The sequence below is a fragment of the Melanotaenia boesemani genome, chromosome 7 (genome assembly GCF_017639745.1).
Source record: "Melanotaenia boesemani isolate fMelBoe1 chromosome 7, fMelBoe1.pri, whole genome shotgun sequence".
Taxonomy (NCBI): Eukaryota; Metazoa; Chordata; class Actinopteri; order Atheriniformes; family Melanotaeniidae; genus Melanotaenia; species Melanotaenia boesemani.
This window is the reverse complement of record NC_055688.1, coordinates 28,375,046-28,387,525: the sequence shown is the minus strand read 5'-3', so window position 1 is coordinate 28,387,525 and position 12,480 is coordinate 28,375,046.

Sequence of the window (12,480 nt, the reverse complement as noted above, 5' to 3'; positions counted from 1 at the left end):
GTACCTGCATATGTTACACACCCTTAGAAAGCTGAGATTGTTGATATTTGAATGGCGTAAATGATCCCAGACTAATCATAACTGTAAATTCAGAAATCACTTATTTCCAAAGAGTCACCAGTTTATCTTTGAAGCCATAATATACTTCAGAAGCAGATGATGCTGCAACAAAAATTGTCCTGTAACATCAGCAAGGGTCCAATAAAAGTAGCCCAGTAAAAACGTTCCCCAACAAGTCTTTTATCCATAAAAACACATTTTAGGGGAAAATTTAAAGATTTTAATGGGGTCACAAACAAAATCCCAAATATGTGAATGAAAAATTAGATGTTTTAATTATCTTGTCTTTTGTAAACTCTTTCTTTCAATTACTCTTTTTCTGAAATAAAAGTGTCTTGTTTGACTCAGATAAAGAGTTAAGAGATTAACTAGGTCAACAAACATATGTAATAAATATCCACAGTATGAGTTAACATTGTTATTTGCTGTGTTATGCCAATGGTAAAACTGAAATGAAATGTTTAATAATTGTTCTCCTTGGCTATTTTTATAAATAATATTTTGAGTAAAAAAACTAAATCCCGATCATGTGGTGCGTAACAAGTGGAACTTTGGTTAATCTACAGAGAGCATGGGATATACTGGAATATAACAGATCTCTATTGGACTTTAAAATGGGATATTTTAAATATCTGCATCTGATTCATTTCATTTTGAAGGATGTTTAATTAATTGTTATTGATTTTTTGTTTAAGAGAAGATTTATGTTTTAGTAACTCTTTCACTTTTGATATTATCTCACACAAGTTAAAGATGCATTGCAGACATGCTTTTGGAATTACAAACAGTTTAAGTAATTCTAAGAAAGAAAAACACATGACGATCACAACACAATGAGCTCAAAGAGACAAAATCATGTCTGACGGTAAAGGACTCATTGTTAGGATGTATAAGTTAAAACAACACGTCAGAGTTCAACACGTCTTAAGGAAATACAGGCTTAACAAGATAATAATCAGTGAATGTTTGCCCAGCCCGTTCTCCTGGAAAATACGTTTCCAGTTACAATTTTGGAAACCAGAAACAGCTATAATTTCTTTCTTTTCTTTGTATTTAAAACATACAGACATTAACTTCATATTTTATTTCTATAGAATTTCTCTACTCACCACCAAACCGTGCGTTCCTACCTTGAACAGATTTTTGTTAACAAACTACTTTGGTTTGTATGTGAAACCCTTTAGAAACAATAAAATCAAATAAAAAATCAATACAAAACAAATTTCTCTACAACTTTTAAACACAGAGCTACACACTCATGCTGCATGAGGTTTGAATGGTTAAATAAAAAATCAAACATAAGATTTACCTTTTTTTCATGTGTGCAGAAAATAAGACAAACATATTTCAGACGTTGCATTGTTTAATATGTAGTTCTCTAAAATGCTCATTGTTTCTTCCTTTTCGTTGACCCGTTGGTACCAGTGTGGGGGATGTGAAAAATAAATAATTATTTTACTCAGTCTATCATCTAAGTACCTGCATGCTACACACCATTGGAAAGCTAAGATTCTTGACATATTTCAGGCCAGTTGCTAATTCAATTTATCTATGAATCCATGTACTTCAGTAGCAGATAGGCAACAAAAATGGTCTTGTTACAACAGCAAAGGTCCAATAAAAGTAGTCCAATGAAACAGATGTTTCCCAAAGAGTTTTTTATGCATAAAACATCTTAGAGGATTTTAAAGGGTTGACAAGGAAAGTCATAAAGAAGTGAATGAAAAATAAGACGTTATAATTATCTTGTCTTTTGTTAATTCTTTTTATCAATTACACCGTGCCATTAACTGGGTAAACAATCTACAAATGGAAATAATATCCTCTGTATGATTTTGGCTGTGATTTGTTGCTGTTTAATGACAAAGGTCGAATACAAAAAAAGGGAAAAAGATGTGGCGCAAAATTATTGCTTGTTTTGCTTTTAATTGTATTTAATTGGCTGTTTTAATTTTATTTTTTGGGAAAAACGTTGTTTTTCAACACAGAACATACCTCTTTTTTACTTTTGACATTATCGCACACAAGTGAAAGATATATTGCAAACATGTCTTTGGAATTTCAATTTTCTCAGAAAGAAAAACACATGATGATCACAACACAATGAGCTCAAAGAGACAAAATCATGTCTGACGGTAAAGGACTCATTGTTAGGATGTATAAGTTAAAACAACACGTCAGAGTTCAACACGTCTTACGGAAATACAGGCTTAACAAGATAATAATCAATGAATGTTTGCCCAGTTCAGTTTCCTGGAACAAACCTTTCCAGTTACAATTTTGGAAACCAGAAACTGCCTCTAGTTTTTTGTTTTATATGTTGGTTAACAAACACATGCAGAGATTAACTACATATTTTATTTCTAGAGAATTTGACTGCTCAAAACCAAACCATGTGTTCATCACCTTGAAAAGATTTTTTTTTATTATTATTTTTTTTTTATTTATTTATTTTAGGCCTTAACAAACTACTTTGGTTTGTAGGTGAAACACTTTAAATTACAAAAAAGGAACAAAAATCAATAAAAAAAAACATTAAGGGCTAATGACAGTGGCGTCAGGATTTATTGCAGTTTGCAAAGATGATGCTGAAGATAAAAGAAAAACAGTTTCCAGGTGATGCTCATCACTCATCTATTAGTTGTGCTACATATATCCCTGCTTGTGTATCTCAGATAAAAACAAATGTAATGCAAATGATGCATGTATTTCATATTTTCTCCTAAAAACAAAAAGATTTCATTGTTTTAAACCTGAAGGTTTTAGGCAATTTTCAAACACTGATATAATGTGCAGTGATAACACTTTGAATGAAACCGTAATAAGTGGACATTAATCAACATTTTTTTTTCATATCCAAAAAGCTCTTATTTCCATTTTGTTTTGTAGCAAAAAGTAATAATATTGTTAAGTCTTAATTTATTATAAATCTAAGATGTTTCTAACAAAACCTTCTAAAACCTGAAGCCTTTCCAGATTAAACTATCTACTGAAGATCTTTTCTCAGAGAAAACATGATCAACAGGAAGAGAGATTGTTTTAAATTATTTATTTACCCATGTATTATCAACTCTTAAAATAAAAATAAATAAATAAATATGTTTTGAAAGAAATGCTGAATCAGACTTTAAAGGTAAATACAGACAAATGTTCCACCAAATCTGAAAAGATTTACACACTCATGTTGCATCATGTCTAATGGGTTAACGTGGAAACACTTAATGTGATATAGTTGCTCATTTAGTCAATGAATCTACTTTATATTATTTTAAACTTAACCTGTAAAGGAATTTCAGGTAAACATTTATCGGATGTGTCATCTTGCATAAAATGTAGTTCCTCAAAATGTCGTGAACAATGAAGCTTTTGTTGGAAACTGATCTTCCTGATGATAAATTTTCTATCACAAGTTCCTCTTTCCGTAGCTCTTTCTTTCAGTTATTCCTTGTCCATATAAACATCTCTTTTTTCTGTCATCAGTTCATTTATGAGTTTTAGAACAAAGTTCTGTAGCTGGAGAAAAAAACTTTAATTAATTAAGAGAAGATACTTGAAACAAATAAATATATAAATGTCCTTCCTTGCTGTAATGGTGATGACCATTAAAAGATAAAATACGTTGGTACAACCAAACTTCAAATACACCAAATAAGGGTTAAGATATTACTTAACAGCAATAATTAAATTTAGACTTTATGTTCTTTCAAGACAGAAAACTGGTTTCAGGAATATTTATGGTGCCAGTAAATTTCACAAGTTTACAGACAAGCATCAAGTTTATATTTCAGTGCTGATGATCTTTAATTCTCTAACATTTTCTGGAGTTGGAGCTGGAAACTGCAGATGGCCTGAAGATACATGAAGACAATGCTGAGCTTCACAGCTCCAAATATTCTCTACAGATTAAAGAGATAAAATTGTTAGAGGTGAGAAAATATTTCATATCATAATAAATATTCAACATAAACAATATAAAGATAGAAAATGACCGATTTGTCTTCACATTGTTAAATCTGTTATTCCTTCATATGTTTGTTGAAGTGGAAACATGATGCTTCAGAGACTCTTTAAATGACTCTAAGAAATAAATAAGAATAAATATTTGAAAGTTACTGCTTGAAACTTGTATATATTTAATATTTTTGTGGCCTGTTTTGCTTTTAAATCTTATTGATTGGTATTGATTTTCATCATTTAGTTTAAGGTGTCACAGCAAAAAACTTGACTATTTCTCTTTAGATTTTATCTCACGGTGAGACACTGAAAAGCATGTTTGGGAATTTGAATTGTTAAAAAATGTAAAGAAAGACGAACACATGACAGTCAAATACAATGAGCACAAAGACAGAGAAATGTGTTTTACGATAAACGACTCGTTAATAAGATGAACGCATGAAACCACACGACAGTGTTGAACACGTGTGAAGGGAAGACAGGCCTAACAAGATATTTCTCTGTGAGTATCTGCCCAGCCCAGTCTCCTGGAAAATACATTTCCCGTTACAGAGTTTTGGAAACTGGAAACAATTATCATCTATTAACTGCATTTGTACTATTTAAACAAATGCAACTATTAACTTCATATTTTATTTCCCCAGAATTCCTCTACTCACCACCAATTTCAATTAAAAAAGGAACAAAAACCAACAAATTAAACAGAGGTGGCTGTGAACTGTGGTTTCAGGACTTATTGCAGTTTGCACAATGATTCTAAAGATAAAATAAGAACAAAAGGAACAGATAATGGAGATTGTATCTACAACAGCAAGGTTTGAGACCATATTTGGGTGGCCCTTCTTCTCATTTAAGCTCAACAGGTTTGTCACATTGCCAACAAGAAAATGAAGATTTCTTCTGCTTGTTTTAGAAGATTTTCCCTAAAACCCCAAACAGGAACAAGATATGCAAATAAGCCATAAGTCCTATACATGTGGCAAAATTAACATTATTTTTTAAGTAGCAAAGCGTTTAGTATTGTCCCAGGAAAACTGAGGTCGGGAACATTTTATATTTCAAAGTCATTAAAAATCTCCAACAACTTTCACTCGGCTGCAGACCTCAACTTTTCTTTCATGTATCATCTGACCAGCCTCTCAAAAGAAGTTGCACACATGTTGTAGTTTGCTCACATGTCCAAAACGTAGCAGAAAGACGCAGAATTTGGGAGGTGGTAATTGTTTCCTTTTCCTGTAGTTTACTACAAGCAGGCATTGAGGCAACTTGATGTGAACCTGTAAAGTATGTAAAACACGCACTGAATAAATAACTCTGTGGTATCTTGGCAAAGGGATATAAAATACAAAATAAACACTCACGATCAGGAAGAACAGAATTATATAACACATCATTGTTCAATACACTCAAGGAAATACAGGAATAAATCTGTGACACGTCCTCAGTATGTTCGCCTCTGTTTCTGTCATAAAACGTCATTCACACCATTACTATTCTTCTGTGTCTTGAATATGAATTTTTTTCATTAATACTATGAAGTAATATCTTTATTATTATCAGTGGATCTTTTGTGTACTGATGAGATCAGCAAGGTGAGATGTTACATCCTTGTTTCTTCACTTAGAGAACTTTTGAAAGCAGCTCATACTGAAAGTGATGAAAACTCAAAAGGCTTTTTTTAGTCAGTCGTCCCTCAGCGGAAGTGATGGAGGATGAATCATCAGGAACAACGACATCAAACAACAAGATCATTGTTAAATACTTTTCAGGAAATGTGCAGGTGGTGAATGTTTTCCTTCATTTCTCTACTTGTGAAGAGTTAAACTTGAGTTGTTGTAGATGTTAAATGTTCAGACTGTTGCAACATGTTCGTATCTTCCTTTCAGACTTGGAGTGATGTGTGTGTCCTTTCACCTTTCAGGCCTGATGTAGATCAGATTTTCTGCACCATATTTAAAGTTCTTTCATTTTTTTAGCTTTGCTCTCTTGCATGATAATAATTCATTTTAATTCAGTCCAGTTATATGATGCCGCTTCAGAACTATAATCATCTCAAGATCTATTTAAATGAAAAGTGAACAAGTTCAATACATGTCTAATTAGATGCTATTAAATTTAATGTTATCCATTTTGTTGTTAAAGTAAATTTTAATAAAATGAATCAGAATCTAGTTTTAAACAACTCAGTCCAATTCTTTAAAATTACATTAATATAATCCCAATTTTTAAGAAAATGTCAGGCTATCAAATATTCATCATACAGCCTCATTTCAATGATGAATGTTGGTCAAAAGTTCTGGAGAAAAACTTTCATTACTTAAGAGAAGAAACTTGAAACAATGAGAATAAGTCCATCCTTGTTTGTAATGACCATTAAAAGATAAAATATGTTGGTACAACCAACTTTCAAATACACCAAATAAGGGTAAAGATATTACTTAACAGCAATAATAAAATTTAGACTTTATGTTCTTCTAAGACAGAAAACTGGTTTCAGGAATATTTATGGTGCCAGTAAATTTCACAAGTTTACAGACAAGCATCAAGTTTATATTTCAGTGCTGATGATCTTTAATTCTCTAACATTTTCTGGAGTTGGAGCTGGAAACTGCAGATGGCCTGAAGATACATGAAGACAATGTTGAGCTTCACAGCTCCAAATATTCTCTACAGATTAAAGAGATAAAATTGTTAGAGGTGAGAAAATATTTCATATCATAATAAATATTCAACATAAACAATATAAAGATAGAAAATGACAGATTTGTCTTCACATTGTTAAATCTGTTATTCTTTCATATGTTTGTTGAAGTGGAAACATGATGCTTCAGAGACTCTTTAAATGACTCTAAGAAATAAATAAGAATAAATATTTGAAAGTTACTGCTTGAAACTTGTATATATTTAATATTTTTGTGGCCTGTTTTGCTTTTAAATCTAATGATTCGTATTGATTTTTATCATTTAGTTTAAGGTGTCACAGCAAAGAACTTGACTATTTCTCTTTAGATTTTATCTCACGGTGAGACACTGAAAAGCATGTTTGGGAATTTGAATTGTTAAAAAATGTAAAGAAAGACGAACACATGACAGTCAAATACAATGAGCACAAAGACAGAGAAATGTGTTTTACGATAAACGACTCGTTAATAAGATGAACGGGATGAAAACACACGACAGTGTTTAACACGTGTGAAGGGACGACAGGCCTAACAAGATATTTCTCTGTGAGTATCTGCCCAGCCCAGTCTCCTGGAAAATACATTTCCCGTTACAGAGTTTTGGAAACTAAAAGCCAGCAATAATTTATACACTGCATTTGTAGTATTTCGGCTGCAGACCTCAACTTTTCTTTCATGTATCATCTGACCAGCCTCTCAAAAGAAGTTGCACACATGCTGTAGTTTGCTGACATGTCCAAAACATAGCAGAAATAAGCAGAATTTGGTAATTGTTTCCATTTCCTGTAGTTTACTACAAGCAGGCACTGAGGCAACTTGATGTGAACCTGTAAAGTATGTAAAACACGCACTGAATAAATAACTCTGTGGTATCTTGGCAAAGGGATATAAAATACAAAATAAACACTCACGATCAGGAAGAACAGAATTATATAACACATCATTGTTCAATACACTCAAGGAAATACAGGAATAAATCTGTGACACGTCCTCAGTATGTTCGCCTCTGTTTCTGTCATAAAACGTCATTCACACCATTACTATTCTTCTGTGTCTTGAATATGAATTTTTTTCATTAATACTATGAAGTAATATCTTTATTATTATCAGTGGATCTTTTGTGTACTGATGAGATCAGCAAGGTGAGATGTTACATCCTTGTTTCTTCACTTAGAGAACTTTTGAAAGCAGCTCATACTGAAAGTGGTGAAACTCAAAAGGCTTTTTTTAGTCAGTCGTCCCTCAGCGGAAGTGATGGAGGATGAATCATCAGGAACAACGACATCAAACAACAAGATCATTGTTAAATACTTTTCAGGAAATGTGCAGGTGGTGAATGTTTTCCTTCATTTCTCTACTTGTGAAGAGTTAAACTTGAGTTGTTGTAGATGTTAAATGTTCAGACTGTTGCAACATGTTCGTATCTTCCTTTCAGACTTGGAGTGATGTGTGTGTCCTTTCACCTTTCAGGCCTGATGTAGATCAGATTTTCTGCACCATATTTAAAGTTCTTTCATTTTTTTTAGCTTTGCTCTCTTGCATGATAATTTTTTGTATTAATTCATTTTAATTCAGTCCAGTTATATGATGCCGCTTCAGAACTATAATCATCTCAAGATCTACTTAAATGAAAAGTGAGCAAGTTCAACACATGTCTAATTAGATGCTATTAAATTTAATGTTATCCATTTTGTTGTTAAAGTAAATTTTAATGAAATGAATCAGAATCTAGTTTTAAACAACTCAGTCCAATCCTTTAAAATTACATTAATATAATCCCAATTTTTAAGAAAAAGTCAGACTATCAAATATTCATCATACATAATTTCAATTATGAATGTTGGTCAAAAGTTCTGGAGAAAAACTATCATTACTTAAGAGAAGAAACTTAAAATAATGAGAATAAATCCATCCTTGTTTGTTATGACCATTAAAAGATGAAATATGTTGGTACAACCAACTTTCAAATACACCAAATAAGGGTAAAGATATTACTTAACAGCAATAATAAAATTTAGACTTTATGTTCTTCCAAGACAGAAAACTGGTTTCAGGAATATTTATGGTGCCAGTAAATTTCACAAGTTTACAGACAAGCATCAAGTTTATATTTCAGTGCTGATGATCTTTAATTCTCTAACATTTTCTGGAGTTGGAGCTGGAAACTGCAGATGGCCTGAAGATACATGAAGACAATGTTGAGCTTCACAGCTCCAAATATTCTCTACAGATTAAAGAGATAAAATTGTTAGAGGTGAGAAAATATTTCCTATCATAATAAATATTCAACATAAACAATATAAAGATAGAAAATGACAGATTTGTCTTCACATTGTTAAATCTGTTATTCCTTCATATGTTTGTTGAAGTGGAAACATGATGCTTCAGAGACTCTTTAAATGACTCTAAGAAATAAATAAGAATAAATATTTGAAAGTTACTGCTTGAAACTTGTATATATTTAATATTTTTGTGGCCTGTTTTGCTTTTAAATCTTATTGATTGGTATTGATTTTTATCATTTAGTTTAAGGTGTCACAGCAAAGAACTTGACTATTTCTCTTTAGACTTTATCTCAACACTGAAAAGCATGTTTGGGAATTTGAATTGTTAAAAAATGTAAAGAAAGACGAACACATGACAGTCAAATACAATGAGCACAAAGACAGAAAAATGTGTTTTACGATAAATGACTCGTTAATGAGATGAACGGGATGAAAACACACGTCAGTGTTGAACACGTGTGAAGGGAAGACAGGCCTAACAAGATATTTCTCTGTGAGTATCTGCCCAGCCCAGTCTCCTGGAAAATACATTTCCCGTTACAGAGTTTTGGAAACTGGAAACAATTATCATCTATTAACTGCATTTGTACTATTTAAACAAATGCAACTATTAACTTCATATTTTATTTCCCCAGAATTCCTCTACTCACCACCAATTTCAATTAAAAAAGGAACAAAAACCAACAAATTAAACAGAGGTGGCTGTGAACTGTGGTCTCAGGACTTATTGCAGTTTGCACAATGATTCTAAAGATAAAATAAGAACAAAAGGAACAGATAATGGAGATTGTATCTACAACAGCAAGGTTTGAGACCATATTTGGGTGGCCCTTCTTCTCATTTAAGCTCAACAGGTTTGTCACATTGCCAACAAGAAAATGAAGATTTCTTCTGCTTGTTTTAGAAGATTTTCCCTAAAACCCCAAAGAGGAATAAGATATGCAAATAAGCCATAAGTCCTATACATGTGGCAAAATTAACATTATTTTGTAAGTAGCAAAGCGTTTAGTATTGTCCCAGGAAAACTGAGGTCGGGAACATTTTATATTTCAAAGTCATTAAAAATCTCCAACAACTTTGACTCGGCTGCAGACCTCAACTTTTCTTTCATGTATCATCTGACCAGCCTCTCAAAAGAAGTTGCACACATGCTGTAGTTTGCTGACATGTCCAAAACGTAGCGGAAAGACGCAGAATTTGGTAATTGTTTCCATTTCCTGTAGTTTACTACAAGCAGGCACTGAGGCAACTTGATGTGAACCTGTAAAGTATGTAAAACACGCACTGAATAAATAACTCTGTGGCATCTTGGCAAAGGGATATAAAATACAAAATAAACACTCACGATCAGGAAGAACAGAATTATATAACACATCATTGTTCAATACACTCAAGGAAATACAGGAATAAGTCTGTGACACGTCCTCAGTATGTTCGCCTCTGTTTCTGTCATAAAACGTCATTCACACCATTACTATTCTTCTGTGTCTTGAATACGAATTTTTTTCATTAATACTATGAAGTAATATCTTTATTATTATCAGTGGATCTTTTGTGTACTGATGAGATCAGCAAGGTGAGATGTTACATCCTTGTTTCTTCACTTAGAGAACTTTTGAAAGCAGCTCATACTGAAAGTGGTGAAACTCAAAAGGCTTTTTTTAGTCAGTCGTCCCTCAGCGGAAGTGATGGAGGATGAATCATCAGGAACAACGACATCAAACAACAAGATCATTGTTAAATACTTTTCAGGAAATGTGCAGGTGGTGAATGTTTTCCTTCATTTCTCTACTTGTGAAGAGTTAAACTTGAGTTGTTGTAGATGTTAAATGTTCAGACTGTTGCAACATGTTCGTATCTTCCTTTCAGACTTGGAGTGATGTGTGTGTCCTTTCACCTTTCAGGCCTGATGTAGATCAGATTTTCTGCACCATATTTAAAGTTCTTTCATTTTTTTAGCTTTGCTCTCCTGCATGATAATTTTTTGTATTAATTCATTTTAATTCAGTCCAGTTATATGATGCCGCTTCATAACAAAAATCGTTTCAAGATCTACTTAAATGAAAAGTGAACAAGTTCAATACATGTCTAATTAGATGCTATTAAATTTAATGTCATCCGTTTTGTTGTTAAAGTAAATTTTAATAAAATGAATCAGAATCTAGTTTTAAACAACTCAGTCCAATTCTTTAAAATTACATTAATATAATCCCAATTTTTAAGAAAAAGTCAGGCTATCAAAACTTCATCATACATCATCATTTCAATTATGAATGTTGGTCAAAAGTTCTGGAAAAATAAATTTCATTACTTAAGAGAAGAAACTTAAAATAATGAGAATAAGTCCATCCTTGTTTGTAATGACCATTAAAAGATAAAATATGTTGGTACAACCAACTTTAAAATACACCAAATAAGGGTTAAGATATTACTTAACAGCAATAATAAAATTTAGACTTTATGTTCTTCTAAGACAGAAAACTGGTTTCAGGAATATTTATGGTGCCAGTAAATTTCACAAGTTTACAGACAAGAATCAAGTTTATATTTCAGTGCTGATGATCTTTAATTCTCTAACATTTTCTGGAGTTGGAGCTGGAAACTGCAGATGGCCTGAAGATACATGAAGACAATGCTGAGCTTCACAGCTCCAAATATTCTCTACAGATTAAAGAGATAAAATTGTTAGAGGTGAGAAAATATTTCATATCATAATAAATATTCAACATAAACAATATAAAGATAGAAAATGACAGATTTGTCTTCACATTGTTAAATCTGTTATTCCTTCATATGTTTGTTGAAGTGGAAACATGATGCTTCAGAGACTCTTTAAATGACTCTAAGAAATAAATAAGAATAAATATTTGAAAGTTACTGCTTGAAACTTGTATATATTTAATATTTTTGTGGCCTGTTTTGCTTTTAAATCTTATTGATTGGTATTGATTTTTATCATTTAGTTTAAGGTGTCACAGCAAAGAACTTGACTATTTCTCTTTAGACTTTATCTCAACACTGAAAAGCATGTTTGGGAATTTGAATTGTTAAAAAATGTAAAGAAAGACGAACACATGACAGTCAAATACAATGAGCACAAAGACAGAAAAATGTGTTTTACGATAAATGACTCGTTAATGAGATGAACGGGATGAAAACACACGTCAGTGTTGAACACGTGTGAAGGGAAGACAGGCCTAACAAGATATTTCTCTGTGAGTATCTGCCCAGCCCAGTCTCCTGGAAAATACATTTCCCGTTACAGAGTTTTGGAAACTGGAAACAATTATCATCTATTAACTGCATTTGTACTATTTAAACAAATGCAACTATTAACTTCATATTTTATTTCCCCAGAATTCCTCTACTCACCACCAATTTCAATTAAAAAAGGAACAAAAACCAACAAATTAAACAGAGGTGGCTGTGAACTGTGGTCTCAGGACTTATTGCAGTTTGCACAATGATTCTAAAGATAAAATAAGAACAAAAGGAACAGA